Genomic DNA, 21,677 nt, shown 5'->3' on the forward strand with positions numbered 1-21,677 from the left:
GTTGACCATAGATCGAGTCTTGTTCTGGTAACCCCCATACTTCATTCGTGCTACCACATGTCCCTGCCAAATTTAGGGTATGGTTCAGTAAGTTGATAACCCCTTTCCTGCGCACACCGTACAGAGAGGCCATAGGGAATGATACTATTGGCCCTAGTAGTGATGTCACTTGGTCCGGGGGCATGAATGGCCGGTCTGGGACCGAAGTTGAATGTTCATGCTATTGGAGGCCGTTGCACGAGGCCTTCCCACTTAGAGTTTTACTATATCATTGTTATGGGTGATTCCTAGCTTGATGGATTAAAGCTGGTATGTGCGGATGAGGTGTGTTTTCATCCCAAAGACTGTAATCGGAATTAGTCAATGTCTCGGGGTTGACTAAAGAAATCCTTCACTTGTGGGTAAAGATTATACCCTCTGTAGAGTTATATCTATTCAAATAGCCGTGTCCATCGTGAAGGACTATAGTCTGGGTTAGTCAAGTGTAGGTCTTAGTGTCAGTCTCCGAAGGAAATAATTGAACTAAGCATGATTTATTTGTGCATGATATGATTGTTATCACTAATGTTGTCATGAATATTTTTATTATCATGATTACTATTGTTGGGAATAGTCTTGTGAAAGTGCTAGTTATCGACTAGAGGGGGGGTGAATAGGCGATTTTTATCAAAGTCTTCAAAACGTGGAAGTTTCGAAGACAAACAATAGAAATAACCTAATTGATATGCAGCGGAAGATAAACTACAATAAGCAAGCCATAGTCAAGTATCCAATAGCGTTAACGTACGAAGACTAATAGCAGCTAGGTAGTAGGATCAGGATGGAAGATAGTATGAAGCCAATCAACAATAGTAGTCAAGCAATGAAGTCAATCAGATAAGACAGATAAGCATCGACTTCACGAAGACAAACTCAAGGTAAAGGAGGGAAGAGATAGAACCAGTTGCTTGTTGAAGACACATGATTTGTTGGACCAGTTCCAGTTGCTGTGACAACTGTACGTCTGGTTAGGGAGGCTGAGATTCAACTTAGAAGACCGTGTCTTCACCTTATTCCCCTTGAGCTAAGGTCACTTAGTCCTCGCCCAATCACTCTGGTAAGTCTTCAAGGTAGACTTCCGAACCTTCACAGACTTCGTTCACCCGGCAATCCACAATGACTCTTGGATGCTCAGAACGCGATGCCTAACCGGCTGGAGGATACACAGTCCTCAAGTGTAATAAGTCTTCAGGTCACACAGACAGAAAGACTTCAGTGATGCCTAACACTCTTTGGCTCTGGGTGTTTGGGCTTTGTCCTCGCAAGGATTTCTCTCTCTCAAATGCTTCGAGGTGGGTTGCTCTCAAATGACAAAAGCCGTATACTAGCTCTGAGCAGCCACCAATTTATGGTGTAGGGGGTGGGCTATTTATAGCCACTAGGCAACCCGACCTGATTTGTCCAAAATGACCCTGGGTCACTAAGGAACTGACACGTGTTCCAACGGTCAGATTTCAAACACACGCGGCAACTTTACTTGGGCTACAAGCAAAGCTGACTCATCCAGCTCTGGATAAGGTTTGCTCTCATTGTCTTCGCTCGAAGACATAGGATTTGGGTTGAGCATCACTTAAGTCACTCTGACTTAGATCACTTGGACCCCACTTAACAGTACGGTGGTTCCTATGACTCAACAAAGAAGAAAAGGAAGCAACGAATCCACACAATCTTCGCGCTTCATAGTCTTCACGCAATGTCTTCTCATGTCATAGTCTTCAATATGAATATCTTCTCATACCACCATTGTCTTCAATGTCTTCATACATTTTTAGGGGTCATCTCCGATAGGTAAACCGAATCAATGAGGGACACTACCTGCGTTATCCTGCAATTCTCACAAACGCTTTAGTCCCTCAACCAACTTTGTTGTCAATACTCCAAACCAACTAGGGGTGGCACTAGATGCACTTACAATCTCCCCCTTTTTGGTGATTGATGACAAACTGGTTGAAGTTTTCAACGGGGATAAATATGTGAAATTGTAAGGATAGGAAATAGTCTTCATAAGTTGCAAGGGCTCCCCCTGAAGATGTGCATGTAAGTAATTTGCTTTTGGAATGCAAATGCACATGGCAGGTTGTACTTGTGGAGATCCACTTCAACTTATGAAGATAATTCATCATGCATGAACTGATATAGTAAGTAGAATGACATGCATAATGAAAAATGGACGTTTGCAGAATGATCTAAGTGCAGAAGTTATGATAGCACATGTGGAATTTATCATCGCATCACAGTAAAGCAAATAAGTAGCAGACGACCATCAAGTTTAGGTGTTACAACTCAGAGAACCAAATGTTTCAAAAGTCAAGAGTTGTAAGCACGCAGCAGAATATAATGCAACCGCCCATATGAACCCGCTTAAAGACTATCAACTCATACGCTTCTCCCCCTTTTGTCAGTAAGGACCAAAAAGGTTTGAAGACATAGAGCATCTACTCGTCAACATGAGTAGGTGAAGCAGCAGGGTTGTCGTCGTTGGGTGGCGGTGTAGATGAACTTGGTGCAGTGTCGATGCACGCAGTAGTAGGAGGTGGTGAAGTAGCATCATCTTCATCATCGATCACTCTGGCATTTACCGTTGCCGCGGAGGAAGAATATTCAGAGTCTTCAAGAGATGGAGTACGACGTAGGACAACAGTCCATGGAGGAGTGGAGTCAAACTGGAATCTTTCATTGAAGCCATCGTCTTGAAGATCAGCCTCAGCACTGAGCAGGGTCAAACTCTTCCATGATCGCCGGCAAGTTTCATGAGCAACAAAGGCATTCTTGGTGGCAAGGTTGCGAATGCGATTGACATCCACCAAGAGGCTTTGCATCTGTCTCTTGAGCCAGAAATGATGCTTATCCTGTTTCTGATGAAGGGCCACAAGAAGTTCTCGGTCGTTGAGAATGCGAGAACGCTTACGAGGCCTTTGTGCAATGGTGCTTTCAGTGGCTTCAGTGGGTGCTCGATGAGGCAGACGAGTGTTTCCAGCCAATGGATAGATTCGTGTCGCTGCTTGAACACCTTCAATAGGCTGAGTGAAGCTTTGGTGCTCAGCATTCTGAAGACAAAGAGGCTTTTTGGCAGGGTCAGAGTATATAGCTTCAACTGACATATCAACCTCTGGCAGAAAGATCATATGATTGCGAGTAGAGGGCTGATAGTTGACAGATGAGTGTCTCTTGATGAGGCGCATGACCCATGGAGCATAAAACTTCAGACCAAATAGGTCAGAGCCAGAAGCAGCAAGTTGCCTGATGAAGAACTCTTGAGTGTTGAAGCTGATGCCATTGAGAATATAGACGACCAAAGTCTTCATAGCTCCTTCAAGCTTGGCTGCTGATGAATGTCCTTTGATAGGCCATAGAGTTCGCTTGATGATATGATATATGGTACGAGGCAGATACTCAAGGTCTTCAACAAAGAAATCTGTTGGATATTCAGCGTCAGATGGCAAGGGCTTCATCATGCTCAACATCTGGCTCATATTGGGTTCTGGCTTATGGAAGATACTCTCTACTACATTGCGGTGTAGCAGACAGCCAGGTTCATATAGTTCTCTAGGATTGGCTAGCCCTGTAAGCTCGATGATATCCATAGCTTTGGCTTCATGATGAACATTTCCAGTCATCCACTTGAGAACCCATGTCTTGATGTCTCTGTTGTAGCCGCGAATGTGTAGAGTAGCATAGAATTGAAGCAATAGCTCTTCATTCCAATGTTCTTTGTCTGTCACAAAGTGGAGCAGACCAGCATCACGAAAGCAATCAAGTGCTTCTTCTAAGCACGGCAGTCCAGCAATGGCTTATGTATCAAGGCACATATGAGGGAAAATGCGCCCTTGATCATATAGTACGCATGAGTAATAGCTTCTCTGCTGATAGCTCCAGAACCGATCTGATAATATCCTTGGCTTGGAGTAGGGGTTCTTGGCGCTGTCAAAGAAGGTATTGTGGGTTTTGAAACCATTGGCATTGAAGGACCCTGGTGAGTTTGCAGTACCTGGAAACCTTGGCAACCTAGGCTTTGGCTTCTGGACCTGAGGCCTATGCTCAATATGATAGTCAAATTGAGGTCCTGAGGCAGTAGGCGGAGGTCGAAAATGGGCCATCGGACCATGGTAAGCTGACCATGACTGTATGCTTGCTCAATTGTGTGAGGCCTTGGTGGCGGAACAAGAGCAGCGGCAACAGTTGAGGCGTCAGGCTGCACAACAGGTGCTTCGGGAGTGATCGTCTCATTGGCTTCAGGTGCAGCAACCTCAGTTGTTTCAGGTTCAGTGTCCACACTTGCTTCAGGCACACTAGTTGGTGCAGGCTCCACATTAGCGTCAGCCATGACTACGTCATTGGCTTCATTGGCGTTGGCGGTGGCATCCTTAACATTGTCAACCTCCTCTTGACGAACAGGAGGGTCGGGCACTGGCACGTTCACTTCAGGAACAACTTCTTCTATAACTGGGGGAGTAAGGACACGCACATCTTCTTGATTCTCTTCGGCTGATGCAGCGGGAATGTCTTCAGCAGCTTGGGCTTCAGACATGGAGACATTCACAGTTGGTTCAGAAAATACTTGACGTGCAATAGGTTGGCGTTGCACTTCTCCTTCTGGAACGCTCGACAGGGGGACTTGAGGCCTTTGTCCTTTGCGAAGCCTACGAAATGCTGGCAACGCCTTGGGAGATGGAGTTGGCTGGGCCTGAAAGTCTTCATCCTCTTCTTGGACGGGGGGTGTAGCTTGTTGTTGTTGTTGGGGAGTACTGGGGGAGTCTTGTTCTTGCGGGCGATCAGCCCATGATGCATCCTGAGCAATTGGCGTCAGTGGACGACCAATGCTGATGAGTTCGCTATTCGTTTGAACAGGCGATGATACCACGTCATGTTCGATCTGAGGAAGAACTTCATCATCAGCTACATTGTCATCATGACCAATGTCTTCAACGGCGGTGGTTTCAGCTGCTGGAATATCTTCAGCTTCATGAGCCTCTGAGGGAGCAGGCTCATGAACGATCATCTGTCTTTCTTGATGTTCAGACGCAGGTCGAACCATTGAGATGTGTTCAACAACCAGAGGCTATGTGGGAGCAGCCCGATTTTTCTTGGTCTTGTGCTTCTTCTTGGAGGGAGCAGCAGCAGAGGCTTCAGTATTCTTTCTCCTTCTGGCTTCAGCCTCGGCAGCCCTCGTCTTCTTCTGTTCTGAAGTGGTAGTCGTGACCTTTGGCTTCGAGCCAGTCATGCTGCTTGGGAAGATAATGCGAGGTGCTTCTTGACTTGAAGGTGCAGGTTGGGCAGTAGAGAGCTTCTTCTTCTTTGTAGCCATCCTGGGGTCAATGCCAGGACGGCCAAGAGACTTGCGCTTCTCAGCCTCATTGTAGGCAAGCACAAATTTATCAGCCAAATTCTTCATACGCTCTCGAGAGCCTTGATCTTCTTGGCGCTTCTTCAGAAATGCTTCTTTAAGCTCATGCAGCATGACCTTGAAGTTTCTAACATCTTGCACACTGAGCTTCGCAATGTGCTTCTTGAACTGAGCCTTTTCATAATCAATTTTGTTCTTCAGCTCAACAATGCGCTGATCAAGAGCTAGCTCAGAAGCAATGGCGCCATTAAAGGCGACACTGAGGCCAATGGGAAGCTGCAGATCGTCAAAGCTGAGGTTGGGGGTGTCAAACCACTCATCAATGAAGTTATGAATGATTGCCACATCAAAGAGAGGCAAGTTGTTGAAGATTTCTGCTTCTTCCTTGCTTTTGATCAATTGCTCAAGGGCATCATCTGCAAGATCTTCATCACTGGACAGATCAATGGGATCTTCACGCAGTATAGCGGCAGGAGTCAAGGCTTGATCAGTATGCCTGACAAGTTGCTTTTTCTTCTCCGTCTTCTTGGAGATACGGGATTGATCTTCAGATTGCACACTGGCTTCAGGAGATGCAGTGGCCAGAGGCTTCGCGCGTAAAGCTTTTGGAGGTGCTGATTTAGAAGCCTTTAGCTTCTTTTGCTTCTGTGGCTTCGAAGGAGGAGCTGGGGCTTCATCAGAATCAGCCTGATTGTCAGAATGATCCACTTTGGCACCTTGTACCAAGATGTAGGATATGAGGCCATCAAGGTTTGCAAAGGGGCCAATTCTATTTTCTTCAGCTTCACGTGTGCCATCCTCACGGGGAGCAAAGGGGCCAGGATTGAAGTCTAATCCCCATGACTTCTTGTTTTCCTTTGTCGAAGCCTTAGCAAACTGGAGGTTGCGCTTGAAGAGATTGTCATCACGACACCAGAGCAATGATGTTGGGTCGGCTTCTTTAGGTTGTGGTCCACGAACCATGCAAGGATAGAATTCTTGCGCAATGGCTTCAGCTTTGTTCTTGGGGGGAAGGCCTCGATAGAGAATATCACCCCAAGGGCTTTTGATAGCATTTTTCTCTGCGTACTCCTGGGTGACGAACTTGTACTTGTACCACTGTTCAGCCCAATAGCGTCGAATCCATTGGTTTCGAGTCTTGCACTGATTGTAATCTTCTTCAGGATCTATTTTATACATTTCTGCCAGATCCTCAGGCAGATCCTTTGAAGTTCCCCCACGACGCTGTCTGCCACCCTTCTTGACAGATTTCTCCGTAGCCATGAACTTCAAGCTGAACAGTTTCAATATGTTCAAAGGCTTCAAAGGCTTTCGCTTGCTGGTCAGACAGGAATTGGCTTCAGGAGAATTGATATGATGCTGTAAGTATTCTGCAAACGAATGCAGACTATGAGAACCAAGGGATTCTCCCACGGACATGTACCTGTGACAGCATTAGAGATGCGAGGGAAGGGGAAGAGGTCATATGCATTCTCAGAAGATTTTGAAGATAAATCAGTTTGAAGACATTGACCTCATGATGCGAAGTCATTCACCTATATGTGGTGAGTTGGTTCCAGATTTGTACCAATCCGTGAATAAGTACAAGTGAGGAATCAAACTAGATAGGAAATCTAAGTGAATAGACTAGGCATTGTGAGATGCAGACAGAATAGATCTAACATTGAGTAGGTAGAAACCACTTTCGGTAAATAGGATGAATCTATGAAGATCAAAAAGGTGGTAAAAATAGAGTTATAATTACTGCACGACGAACTGCTAGATGGGAAGAATAGGAGACCGAGCAGTTCAGCCCACCGTGCCCTAACTTGGTGACGCAGGACACCTACGGCGACGGTGGAGAGGACGATGTCCACGGCCGGCATGAGGACAGCGTCGGAGAAGTCGCGGCAGCTAAGCGCTTCGTCGCCGGCGTCGTCGAGAGGTAGCGGTGGCGCTAGGGTTTTGACGAGGTGGAGAGGTGGAAGAAGGTTTTCCTGACCGCAGGGGACACGTATTTATAAGTAGGTGTGCAGCACAGCGCAATTATGCAGGTGCCCCTGTCTGTTCACATCCGTGGGACACGTGGCAAGCATGCAACATACATAGAGTTGTCCCACGTTCCCACGCCCGCTAGGCATGTCGGAGAGTTGTTCCGGCTTCTCCGGATTTAGACAATAAAGATGAATCATTTAAATAGGACTTGATGTTTGTCTTTGTGTCTTCTGCTGACTAGGACGCAGAGAAGACATTCGACAGTTTCAATAGAATGCATATGATTTGGACATATAGAGTTTGAGATAGAAAGCATAGAGGGGTTAGGGTCCGATCACATTCACTTAGTTCAAAAGATTCAACTTGAAGACATAGCTACAAGGGAATGTTGTAGAGGACAGAACGCTAGTATATATATATATATATATATATATATATATATATATATATATATATATATATATATATATGCAATCAACTCATCATAGCGCAGAAAATCATGAAGATAAATAGAAACTGAAGACAAACCAAATGCGAAGTCTTTGCAAAAGTAACGCCATGAGTGAAACACTTCAAACAGAGAAATTTGGTGGTGGCGTTACCCACCATATAGGAAGTATTAGACCCAGACACGGCGCACAATTATCGTGGCGCTCCGAAGTCAAATTCCATGTTAATGTATTCACACTCAGAGTGTAAATCTTCATTGATTGAAGATATACCTTACTTCGTGTGTTGCACATCTAAGTCATCAACATGCATAAGTGTTAGGATGTGTGCCTGATCACAGGACATTAGAGGATTCCAAGATATTTAGCTCACACCGTAACTTGCAAAACCTTTTCTCATCCAAGGGCTTTGTGAAGATATCTGCCAGTTGCTCTTCAGTGTTGACGTGCATGATATCTATATCTTTCTTCATAACATGATCTCTGAGAAAGTGATGACGTATTTCAATGTGCTTTGTCTTCGAGTGCTGGACTGGATTGTTGGCTATCTTGATGGCACTCTCGTTGTCGCAGAAGAGAGGTACTTGGTTCAGGTTGATGCCATAATCCTTGAGAGTTTGCTTCATCCATAGAAGCTGAGCACAACAGGATCCAGCAGCAATGTATTCAGATTCAGCAGTTGAGAGTGATACACAGTTCTGCTTCTTTGAAGACCAACAGACAAGTGATCGACCAAGAAAGTGACATGTGCGTGATGTAGACTTGCGATCCACCTTGTCACCCGCATAATCAGCATCCGAGAATCCAACCAAATCAAATTTTGAGCCCTTGGGATACCATAATCCGAGTGTTGGGGTGTAAGCCAAATATCAAAGAATTCGCTTCACAGCTAAGTGATGCGATTCCTTTGGTGCCGCTTGGAATCGAGCACACATGCAAACACTAAGCATAATATCTGGCCTAGATGCACATAAATAAAGCAAAGAACCAATCATGGAGCGGTATACCTTTTGATCGAACTCTTTACCATTGTCATCGGGACCAAGATGGTGTTTGGCTGGCATTGGCGTCGTGTAGCCTTTGCAGTCTTCCATTCCAAACTTCTTCAGACAATCTTTGAGGTACTTTTCTTGAGATATGAAGATGCCATTGCTTTGCTGACGAATTTGAAGACCAAGGAAGAACTTCAGCTCACCCATCATGGACATTTGATATTGCTCTTGCATCATGTATCCAAACTCATCACTGTACTTCTGGTTGGTGCAGCCGAAGATTATGTCATCCACATATATTTGGCACACAAACAGTTCGCCATCATATGTCTTCGTGAAGAGTGTGGGATCAAGGGATCCTGGTTTGAAGCCTTTGCTCTTCAGGAAGTCTTTGATTGTATCATACCAGGCACGAGGAGCTTGTTTGAGGCCATACAGTGTTTTGTTTAGCTTGTACACCATATCAGGATGTTTTGGATCTTCAAAGCCAGGTGGTTGTGCGACATACACTTCTTCTTCAATCTTGCCACTGAGAAATGCACTTTTCACATCCATTTGATATAGCAAGATGTTGTGATGATTAGCATAGGCTAGCAGTATGCGAATAGCTTCAAGCCTAGCAACAGGAGCAAATGTTTCATCGAAGTCAATTCCTTCAACTTGAGTATATCCTTGAGCCACAAGACGTGCTTTATTTCTGACGACTTGACCATGCTCATCTTGTTTGTTCCGATATATCCATTTTGTGCCAATTATGTTATGCTTGCGAGGGTCAGGGCGCTTGACCAGTTCCCAAACATTATTCAGCTTGAACTGTTGAAGTTCTTCTTGCATGGCTTGAATCCATTCAGGTTCCATAAAGGCTTCAGCAACTTTCTTGGGTTCATATATTGATACAAATGAAAAACGCCCACAGAAATTTGCTAACTATGTTGCTCTTGATCGAGTAAGAGGACCAGGTGCGTTGATGCTATCAATTATCTTCTCAATTAGTACTTCATTTGCAACACGAGGATGAACTGGACAAAGACCATGCTCATGCTGATCATTGTCATCATTGGAAGTATTGTCTTCGGTCTGAGCATTGTCTTCAGGTTGGTTTGGTGCAGAAATGATAAGTTCCTCTTCAGGTTGTGCTTCAGAGGGCATGATCTCACCAGTTCCCATCAGCTTGATAGATTCATTGGAAGGAGCTTCATCAAGTGCGTTTGGCAGGATCTCTTGTTGTGAACCATTGGTTTCATCAAATCGCACATCCACTGTTTCAACGATTTTGTAGTGGAAGAGGTTGAAGACTCTGTAAGAGTGTGAATCCTTTCCATAGCCAAGCATGAAGCCTTCGTGAGCTTTGGGTTCAAATTTTGACTTGTGATGGGGATCCTTGATCTAGCACCTAGCACCAAAGACTCTGAAGTAGCTCACATTTGGCTTCTTGCCAGTAAGGAGCTCATAGGATGTTTTGCCCAGAAGCTTGTGGATGTAAACACGGTTGATGATGTGACATGCCGTATCAATTGCTTCAGGCCAGAATTTTCTTGGTGTCTTGTACTCGTCAAGCATTGTTCGAGCCATCTCAATGAGGGTTCTATTCTTGCGCTCAACAATGCCATTTTGCTGAGGTGTGTAAGGAGTAGAAAATTCATGAGTGATTCCCATTGTATCCAGATAAAGATCAAGGCCGGTGTTCTTGAATTCAGTGCCGTTATCACTTCTGATATGCTTGATCTTGACGCCATAATTGTTCATTGCTCGATTGGCGAATCGTCTGAAGACATCTTCTCCTTTAGTCTTGTAGAGAATTATGTGCACCCATGTATATCTTGAGTAGTCATCAACAATGACGAAGCCATAGAGACACGCCGTTGTTGTGAGGGTGGAGTAGTGAGTAGGTCCAAATAAGTCCATGTGTAGCAGCTCGAAGGGTTGAGATGTTGTCATGATTGTCTTCGAGGGATGCTTGGCCCTTGTCATCTTCCCAACTTCGCAAGCACCACACAAATGATCTTTCTTGAACTTGACACCTTCGATGCCTATGACATGCTTCTTCTTGACGAGAGTGTACAAGTTCCTCATGCCAGTGTGCCCTAGCCTTCGATGCCAGAGCCAGCATTCTGAAGCTTTTGCGAGAAGACATATGGCAAGTTGTGGACCTGCTGAGAAATCTACCATGTATAGGTCACCTTTCCTATACCCTTCAAAGACTAGAGACTTGTCAGATTCCATTAGTACAAGGCAATGATATTTTCCAAATATCACAATCATGTTTAAGTCACAAAGCATTGAGACAGACATTAAGTTGAATCCAAGGGATTCAACAAGCATCACTTTATCCATGTGTTGATCCTTTGAAATTGCAACTCTACCTAGACCCAATACCTTGCCTTTACCAGTGTCAGCAAATGTGATTTGACTCTTGTCGGATGGACGTAAGGTTGAGTCCATGAGAAGACTTTGATCACCAGTCATATGATTAGTGCATCCGCTGTCAATAATCCATTCTGAAGCTTTTGGTGACATGCCCTAAAGTGCAGTTAGGAGGATAGGCTTCACAAGGTATATTGTGAAGCATAAGCATTTGATGCACATGTGGATTATCACAGCACAGTATGACAGGTAAGTGATTCATATGTGGAATACATAGTAAGTCATTTTATCATGCGTCCCTTTGTGTTTTAGGTCCCCAGCAATAATATCGGACGCCTTTGATTGCTGGCTGGAGACAATGTTCTGCAAAAGAGAGTTAATTCTTCTTCACCACCCACATCTTTAGGGGTGGCTTAGAAGCAATGTGTCTAAGTGCAGCATCTGAGAATTTCGGCTTTGGAGCCCTAGCAAATAGCCTTGCAGGAGATGAATGATACTCATGTGAATAAGCAGAAAAGTTCTTAGTATTGTGAACATAGCGGTTTGAAGACACACACTCATATTCATAGGTTTGAGTGTGATTTCCCTGTAAAACATTGGCGTTAGGGTGACTCAGGTGAGTCCTGTTTCCATATGAAGCCGTTGGACCATGTGACGCCTTTGATCTGGGGTTTGTCTTCTTCCCTGGTGGTGTCATGATAACATTCACAGGAAGATTCTCAAGACAGCTTTTGGGAACCCAGATCTTCTTCATTGGTGGTCCATTCCTGCAGTTAGTACCAATATACCCGGCAAACACTTCACCATTCTGATTTTTGAACAGTTTATAGTTTGCATCAAAGGATTCATCAATGATAATAGGATTAGCACAGGTAAATCCAGATAAAGTGGATGGATCCACTGAAGGTTCCTTTGCAGCAACCCATGTGGTTTTGGGATACTGCTCAGGCTTCCAGTAGGAACCATCAGCATTCATTTTCCTCTCGAACCCAACACCCTCTTTCCTAGGGTTTCGGTTCAAAATCTGCTTTTTGAGGACATCACAGAGAGTGTGATGTCCCTTCAAACTTTTGTACATCCCTGTTTCAAGCAATGTCTTCAACATAGCATTTTCATCAGCAACAACAGTGGTATCCTCCGCAGAGGGGTTAGCAACCACTTCAGTAGGTGAAGACAATGAAACAGTAGCAGCAGTGGAACATTCAGCAACAGATGTAGCGTTATCACGCTCAATGCATTTTAGACATGGTGGTTCAAATCCATCCTGAGCGGGACTGATCTGTTGAGCGCGAAGTGACTCATTCTCTGTTTGAAGGTCTTCATGAGTCGCTTTCAATTTCTCAAGCTCTTGCTTCCTTTGAAGATAATCATAGGAGAGATTTTCATATGTGGTTGAGAGCGTCTCATGAAGACTTTCAAGTTCTTGGTACTTAGCATGAAGATTTTTTATGTCTTATACCAAGGACTGTGAACGTGTCATTTCCACGTCCAACAGGTCATCGCTTTTGTCTAACAGTTTTTGAGTATGTTCCATAGCCCTTTGTTGTTCAGTAGCAATTTTAGCAAGTGTTTTGTAGCTGCGTTTAGATTCACAATCAGAGCCATCTTCACTTGATGTTTGAAAGTAGGCATCGCGCGATTTTACCTTGGCACCGCGTGCCATGAAGCAGTAGGTGGGAGCAGGATCGTCCTTGTCATCATCAGCGTTGGTGTGGGAGTCATTGTCTTCAGAGTTGAAGATGGACTTTGCGACGTAGGCTGTGGCCAGAGCCAGACTTGCAACGCCAGAGTCGGACTCAGCTTCATATTCCACCTCTGCCTCCTCAGAAGCAGACTCCTCCTCTGAATCCATTTCCTTGCCAACAAAAGCACGAGCCTTGCCAGATGAGCTCTTCTTATGAGATGAGGATTTTGATGTGGACTTGGAAGAAGACTTTGATGATTTCTTCTTCTTCTTGTCATCAGAGTCATATTCCTTGCTCTTCTTCTTTTTCTTCTCGTTGTCCCACTGAGGACACTCAAAGATGTAGTGCACAGGCTTCTTACACTTGTGACATGTTCTCTTCTTGTTGTCTTGAGTGGAAGCTTCATCATTTCTTGAACTGGATTGTGAAGACTTTCTGAAGCCCTTCTTCTTGGTGAATTTCTGGAACTTCTTCACAAGCATAGCAAGCTCCCTTCCAATGTCTTCAGGATCGTCAGAACCGTAGTCAGATTCTTCTTCTTCATATGAGGAAACATCTTTCGCCTTCAAAGCACGAGTTCGGCCATAGTTGGGGCCATAGATATCTCTTTTCTCAGAAAGCTGGAACTCATGTGTGTTGAGCCTTTCAAGTATATCAGACGGATCGAGTGTCTTGAAGTCAGGACGTTCTTGTATCATGAGGGCAAGGGTGTCAAAGGAGGTGTCAAGTGATCTCAGCAGTGTCTTGACAATTTCATGCTTGGTGATCTCAGTGGCACCGAGAGCCTGAAGCTCATTTGTGATGTCGGTGAGGCGATCAAACGTGAGCTGGACATTTTCATTGTCGTTTCTCTTGAAGCAGTTGAAGAGATTGCGAAGAACACTGATTCTCTGGTCTCTCTGAGTAGAGACGCCTTCGTTGACCTTGGATAGCCAGTCTCAGACTAGCTTTGATGTTTCCAGAGCACTCACGCGGCCATACTGTCCTTTGGTCAGATGACGACAGATGATGTTCTTTGCAGTCGAGTCCAGTTGAATGAACTTCTTGACATCAGTAGGGGTGACACCTTCACCAGTTTTGGGAACGCCATTCTTGACGACATACAAAGGTCGACATTAATGGCTTCAAGATGCATGCGCATCTTATTCTTCCAGTAGGGATATTCTGTTCCATCGAACACGGGGAAAGCAGCGGAGACTTTGATTATCCCTGCAGTCGACATAGCTAAACTCCAGGTGGTTAAACCGAATCACACAGAACAAGGGAGTACCTTGCTCTGATACCAATTGAAAGTGCTAGTTATCGACTAGAGGGGGGGGTGAATAGGCGATTTTTATCAAAGTCTTCAAAACGTGGAAGTTTCGAAGACAAACAATAGAAATAACCTAATTGATATGCAGCGAAAGATAAACTACAACAAGCAAGCCATAGTCAAGTATCCAATAGCGTTAACGTACGAAGACTAATAGCAGCTAGGTAGTAGGATCAGGATGGAAGATAGTATGAAGCCAATCAACAATAGTAGTCAAGCAATGAAGTCAATCAGATAAGACAAATAAGCATCGACTTCACAAAGACAAACTCAAGGTAAAGGAGGGAAGAGATAGAACCAGTTGCTTGTTGAAGACACAGGATTTGTTGGACCAGTTCCAGTTGCTGTGACAACTATACGTCTGGTTAGGGAGGCTGAGATTCAACTCAGAAGACCGTGTCTTCACCTTATTCCCCTTGAGCTAAGGTCACTTAGTCCTCGCCCAATCACTCTGGTAAGTCTTCAAGGTAGACTTCCAAACCTTCACAGACTTTGTTCACCCGGCAATCCACAATGACTCTTGGATGCTCAGAACACGACGCCTAACCGGCTGGAGGATACACAGTCCTCAAGTGTAATAAGTCTTCAGGTCACACAGACAGAAAGACTTCAGTGATGCCTAACACTCTTTGGCTCTGGGTGTTTGGGCTTTGTCCTCGCAAGGATTTCTCTCTCTCAAATGCTTCGAGGTGGGTTGCTCTCAAACGACAAAAGCCGTATACTAACTCTGAGCAGCCACCAATTTATAGTGTAGGGGGTGGGCTATTTATAGTCTGGGTTAGTCAAGTTTCAGTCTTAGTGTCAGTCTCCGAAGGAAATAATTGAACTAAGCATGATTTATTTGTGCATGATATGATTGTTATCACTAATGTTGTCATCAATATTTTTATTATCATGATTACTATTGTTGGGAATAGTCTTGCTGCTTGAATATTACTATGGGCTAACTCGTTTCTCTTATTTTATTTTCTGAGTGTCTCAGGGGCTGGCTAGAGTACCCCGGGCATTTGGTTTTACTTTCAAGACCTCTCGTGGCGTCGCTTGGATTCTCGGGCGGTCCTGTCTCACCCGATTTTCCTTTTAGACACCCGTTTGGCATTTTTCTTCAAGACTTCTCGTGGCGTCGCTTGGATTCTCGGGCGGTCATGTCTCGCCCGATTCTCCTTTTAGACACCTGTTTGGCATTTCTTTTCAAGACCACTCGAGGCGTCGCTTTCAGACACCCACTTGGCATTTTTCTTGGAATCCCTTGGGCGGTCCAACACCCGATGTTCCACTCCATTTTCTTGATTTACTACTAACATGATTCATTTATCCTTCTGCACCATATGAATATTTGTTATGCTATGCTTTAATTTTCAGCCAACACATGCATATAATTTAATTCATCATGAGCATACGCATCCGGTATATCTTTTTTTCGTGATGTTTGCTGGCTTGTCCCTGACTATTGTCTTGGTCAGATCATGACTCGGAGAGGAGTACTGCGAAGATACCCCCACAACCTAGGATCTGAAGATAGCAGCCACGCGAGATATGAGTTATCTGGGTCAACTGTTCCTGTGGGAATGGAGTCCCATCGATGTTGGAGATCCACGAGTCGCTCCCGTCATCCACCACTAGGGATCCTTGTTATATTCATTGGACCTTTGTGGTCTTGTACTCAAATTCTTGCAATTGCTTGGAATTCTATATCAAGGAAGTATTCACCAGCGAACAGTAATCCTGGGGCTGGTGACGACACAAGGGTCATTTGCTAGGATTTATATCCAGGAAATCCGGCCCGTCACATCCTCAGGCAGACTGGGGAGGCCGCTCTTTCCGAGGTCTTGGCGTCGTCCGCCTCGCGAAGCTTGGCCCCTCAGGAGGGTCTTGACTTGTTGGTGTCCTAGGTGGGTCGTATCAGGCCGTCGATGAAGCCACACCGTGGGCCGCACGTAGGCCAGTCTGGGCACCCTGGTTCCCAGAACGCCGACAACGAAATGTTGAAAAAGTATTTGAAACTATTGAATTAGCATTACAAAATGTTGAACATGTATTTTTTTTAATGTTGAAGAAGTATTTGAATATTTTGAATAAGTATTAAAAATGTTGAACAAGTATTTGATAACTGTTGAATAGGTATTAAAAATTGTTGGACGAGTACACATAAAATGTTAAAGAAGAATTTAAAAATGTTTAATAAGTATTAAAAATGTTGGTAAATTATTTCAAAAATGTTAAATCTTTATTTTTACCTAATAATAAAGCATATATTGCTTCTTACTCCTATAATTTCGTACGTCAAGTTTCGTCCGTTGCTTCAGTAATTTTGTACGTCGTGTATTCAGGTGCCTCCCGTATCTTCTTACCTCTTAGGGACCTCCTAATCAGCGCTTCAGGCGCCAGTTCAGCCAACTGGCGCATGGGCCGGCCCATGAACAACAGTGCGAAAATTATTAAATAATGCATAAAAAGACCCAAAAAACCACTAATGGGGGGAATTGAACAGGCGCCATTTAGTTCAGCGCGCAGTCAGTTGACCAGTTGTGCTACAACACCTTGGTTGTAATATTGGTGCGCGTGCATTTCAATAACAAAACAGTAGCTGTGCTATTTAGAAAACTTGATTTCTTTTCAAGCACAAACGTGAACAAAATTTCAATGTTCACAGATTCAAAAACCATCACAAATTAGAAAAAAGTTCATGTATTCAAAAAAGTAGATGAATTCAAAAAAGTTCATGAACTTGAAGAAAGTTCATCGATTTTGAAAAAAGTTCATCGAATTTGAAAAAAAATTCATTAAATTTTGAAAAAGTTCATTGAATTTAGAAAAGTTCACCAACTTATCAAAAAAGTTCATCGGATTTGAAAAGAGTTCATCGAATCTGGAAAAAATTTCATTGATTTTAAAAAAATTCATTGAATTTGAAAAAAGTTCATAGATTTTTTAAAAAGTTCATCGAATTTGAAAAGAGTTCATTGAATTTAAAAAACTTTTTATCAATTTTTTTAAAAAGGTTCACGAATTTTAAAAAGGACGCATTAAAGAAAACAAAAAGAAGAAACATAAAAGGATAAGAAAAAATGAAAAAGAAAGAATAAAAAAGCAGAAAAAAAGTAAAATAACAATGGTAAGGAGAACAATCAGTCAACAACTCGTGCTTAGCTTGGTGGTTGGAACGAAGCCTCATTGCGAAGGGGTCGCGGGTTTGAAATTTGGATAGCGCCCATTTTTTGCGTTCGACAAACAAATTATTTGGGCCGGCCTAGAGGGAGTGTGGTATTCCAGCCCATATTATTTGGGCCGGCCTGGAGGGAGTGTGGTATTCCAGCCCATCAGGGTTCAAATCTTGGTGCTCACATTTATTCCTTAATAAATTTCAGGATTTTCGGTGATGCGCATTCTTGGGAGGAGACGTTTCCATCGACGACGAGGTGTCTATGTTGACTTCTTAAATTTCAAGATGATTTGCCGGCTTAGTCTTTTGGAGGTGCTCACAGGGGTAGGGTGTGCGTGTGTGCGTTCATAGGGGTGAGTGTATGAGCGTGTATATGAGCGCTTATGTCTGTACTGATGTTCAAAAAAAGGACGCCGATAACGCCCACATGTGTGGACGTTAAGGGGTCTGCCCATACAGTTTGTGTGGTGTTTAAGAGGATCAGCCCACACGCCTATGTGTGGTCAAAACAAGTAATGCCCACACGCCTATTTTTTTCCTCGCGGTCCCTCTCACATGCCTACGTGTGAGAAAAATAGATAACGCCCACACACCCATACGTCAGGCCTCCTACCTTATGGTCCCGCACGCCCCGCGTGACAGTCACCAATGTCCCCGCAGTTGCCATGGTCTGGACCCTCTTTCATGTTCATTTAACTGCTGTTGCCATGTCGCTGAACTACAGCTATCATGTATGGTCTGGTCTACTGCAGTTGCCATGATTTCAAAACTTTAGTATTTGCCACCTACTAACACTAGGCAGTTAAGAGAGTTGTCATGTGCTCACAAGCACGCTAGGGCAGTTGCCATGTAAAAGGAAGAGTTGTCATCTGCTTACGTGCACGCTAGGGCAGTTGCCATGTACCATGCAAAAACACATGGCAACTCGGGTAAAAGAGAGTTGCCATCTGGTTACGTGCACACTAGGCAGTTGCCGTGTACCCTGCAAAACACATGGCAACTGACATGTTCGGGTAAAAAAAGAGTTGACATCTGTTTACAAGCACACTAGGGCAGTTGCCATGTACACTGCAAAACACATGACAACTAGTAGATTGGATGTGGGAGAGGAGACGGGCGTGTGGGCGAGACGGTAAATGCCCGCACACAAGCCCTTGTGCACGAGTGAAAACTGAGGTGTGGGCGAGACGGGCTAAGGAAGCTGCCGCTGATGTCAGAGATTGCTTCATACGCACGTCGAACAACTAGCATCGAAACTCCCCGGTCGAAATAGCTAGCATCGTCATCTTTGAATGTAATCACCATGATTAAAGAATGAGAAGTTCCTTTCCCACAAAAAAGAAAAAGAAAACAGGTACATGATGGCGGCTCATGAGTCAGGACGACTACGTTTGCATGTGTACGAGTCATGTACTATGTATGCCACATACGCGTCCGGCGAGGGATCTTCTCGGAGGTCATGGCGCCCGGGATGGGGGATAGAGTGCCGGCTACGAGGTCATGCTCGAGCGCCGCCTAGTTCATCAGCGCCGCCATCGTTTCATGTGCGCCAAGATGGATGGCTTAACTTGGTCACGCCGGTGGTCTAGCTTGCTTGCTTGCACACGTGGTATATATGCATCCTAATTTACAACATCACCACATTAACGTGCTTGTGGGTGTGCTCAAGTGGTTACCTTTGTTTAAGAGCATCTCTAGCAGTATAATGCCCGACCCGCAAAATAACCGTTAAAATATAGGTCCGCGCATAAAATGCTGCCCGATCAGACACTGTAAACGTGTTGGACCCGTAAAAAAATTTGAGGAGCGCGATAAAATCGCATCATCAACCCGCGAAAACGCAGGTTTCCGCCTCGACCTGACAGTGCCCCGTATCCCAGAAAAAGCGGTTGGCGGGAGGGACATTTCAGCCTACGCCCTTTACCGACCCCCTTCCGCCACCTCCAGCCATTGGTTCCGCCCGTTCGCCGCCAACGATTCCAGCCAAATCTGCGGGCAGAATCGCGCCGTGGGGGCGATCCTCCCGTGTTCCACCTAGCTGCTTCATCGGCTCCTCGGATCCGCTGATTCGAGCCGCCCCTAGTCACCTTCGCCGCCCCAGGATCCACTGCCATTGAGCCACCACCCCGAGCGGACGGTGAGTACTTGTGCTTGTGCTTTGGGATGCGGTATGCATAGTCGGTTAATGTGGTGTTCTTATTTGTGGATTTAGATGGAATTGAGCCCATGCCAGAAGTTTTTGCTCGAGGATTCATCCGATTCGTACGACTCGGATGTTAAGACATTGCTTGTGAACTATTGGCAGCAGACGTTGGTGATGGCCCTCGCCGTGAAGGAGCATGAAGATGAGAACTAAAAGAGACGGCGAGGATCGACCATGTGCCATCTTTGCATTCCTCGAAATCTCCATCTCGGGAACGAGATGTTGATGCAAGACTACTTCACGGACAATCCAACATATCCGCCGCACCTCTTCTGGATAAGGTACCGAATGCGCTGATCCCTCTTTGTAAAAATAGTGCAAGCTTGCGAGACCAATTGTCGGTATTTTACTCAAAGAAGAAATGTCACGGGCATGAAGTGATTTAGTGCATATCAAAAAATGTCGGCAGCTATGTGGGTAATTGCATACGGCATTCCGGCTGACTATGCCGATGAGTACATTCGCATTGGTGAAGATACTACAATTGAGACAGTGCGTGTGTTTGTCAAAGTGATCATCCGTGTATTTTGTCCTGAATATCTTCGGGCACCCAATGGAGAAGATACAAAAAAGTTGATGGCGTAAAATGAGAGAAGAGGATGGTATGGCATGCTAGGAAACATTGATTGTATGCATTGGACTTGGAAAAACAGCCCGAAGGCATGACAAGGAATGTATTGTGGCAAATCTCGTGATGCAACAATTGTACTAGAGGCCATAGCATCCGACGATTTATGGATTTGGCATTATTTTTTTGATATGCCGGGTACTCTCAATGATTGTTGCAACGGTCTCATTTGTTTGCTAGACTTGCTAGTGATGATGCTCCTGCTTGCAAGTACACTATCAATGGGCATGAATACACAAAGGGGTAGTATCTTGCAGATGGTATCTACCCCTCTTGGTGCATATTTGTGAAGAGCATCAAAGACCCTAAAACTAAGAAACAATGTGAATTTGCAAGGGTACAAGAGGCAGCCCGAAAAGATATTGAAAGAGCATTCGGGGTTTTGCAATCTAGGTTTGCCATTGTTCGTGGTCCTGCTCATTTTTGGGACAAGCGATCCTTGAAAAACATAATGACATGTTGTGTTATTTTCACAATATGATTCTCGAAGATGAGAGAAGCATGAACTTGGAGTTCTTCTACGACAATGTGGGTACCTGTGTCAAACCAACTAAACACCCTAACCGCATTAGAGCATTTCTTCAGACCTACAGAGAGTTTGATAATGCAAACACCCACTTCCAGCTACAGGAGGATCTCATTGAGCACCATTGGCAAAGGGCTGGGCAGTAACACATTCCATTTTTGCATTCATTTCATTTAATTCATGTGTGATTTGTATTCGGGACAAGTTTTGTATTAAATTGTTTAGTTTGCTTCGGTGATTTTTGCTGTAATTTGGATGATTGTTGTATTGTAATGATATTTTTATCTTGCATTGAATTAATATTTCTGAATATGTGGCATATGTGCCAAATTCATCTTATTTGCGGGTCGGCGCGGGCACCAGCAGAGCAGACCCTGCATAGCAAAACTTTAAAACGAAATATCCATGAACATTCTGTTTTACAAGTCCGCTATGCGGGTTCTGCTCGGCAGGTGCCCGCGCCGGCCCGCAAAACCGTTTTTCCGTGAAGTGTAAACGAGTTTGCGGGTCGGCGATAGATGGGGTCTGCTAGAGATGTTGTAAACTCCTCATCCGTTTAGTTCTGGCTCATGGAACACTACTAATTTTTTTCTGCCCATAAGCCTCAGTCAATGGTTCCTAGCTATCGACATCGTCGCCGCCGTCCAGCGGAAGAATTCCCCATCGTTCACGGACTCAATAGCAGTGGTGTTCCTTGAGGGCACATGGAGCAGCTACCTCTTCTTTATCATGAGAGGCATCATCTAATTTGTCATGTTGATTCACGTTTGTTTGTCACATACCTGGGATCCTCATGTTTTTTAGGATTAGTTTAGGACAACGCTAATGCCCACACGTGTGGTGGGAGCCAAACCCGTCCACACGCTCTATAACATACATATCATGCCATGTCACCGCATGCATGCATGTGGGAATCTTTTTGGATTTTCAGTTTTTAAAATGTTTTATCTCTTAAATGAAAAAATCCAATTGAAGATCCGTTTTCACCATTAAATCCC

This window comes from Triticum aestivum, chromosome 7B (assembly GCF_018294505.1).
Source record: "Triticum aestivum cultivar Chinese Spring chromosome 7B, IWGSC CS RefSeq v2.1, whole genome shotgun sequence".
NCBI lineage: Eukaryota > Viridiplantae > Streptophyta > Magnoliopsida > Poales > Poaceae > Triticum > Triticum aestivum.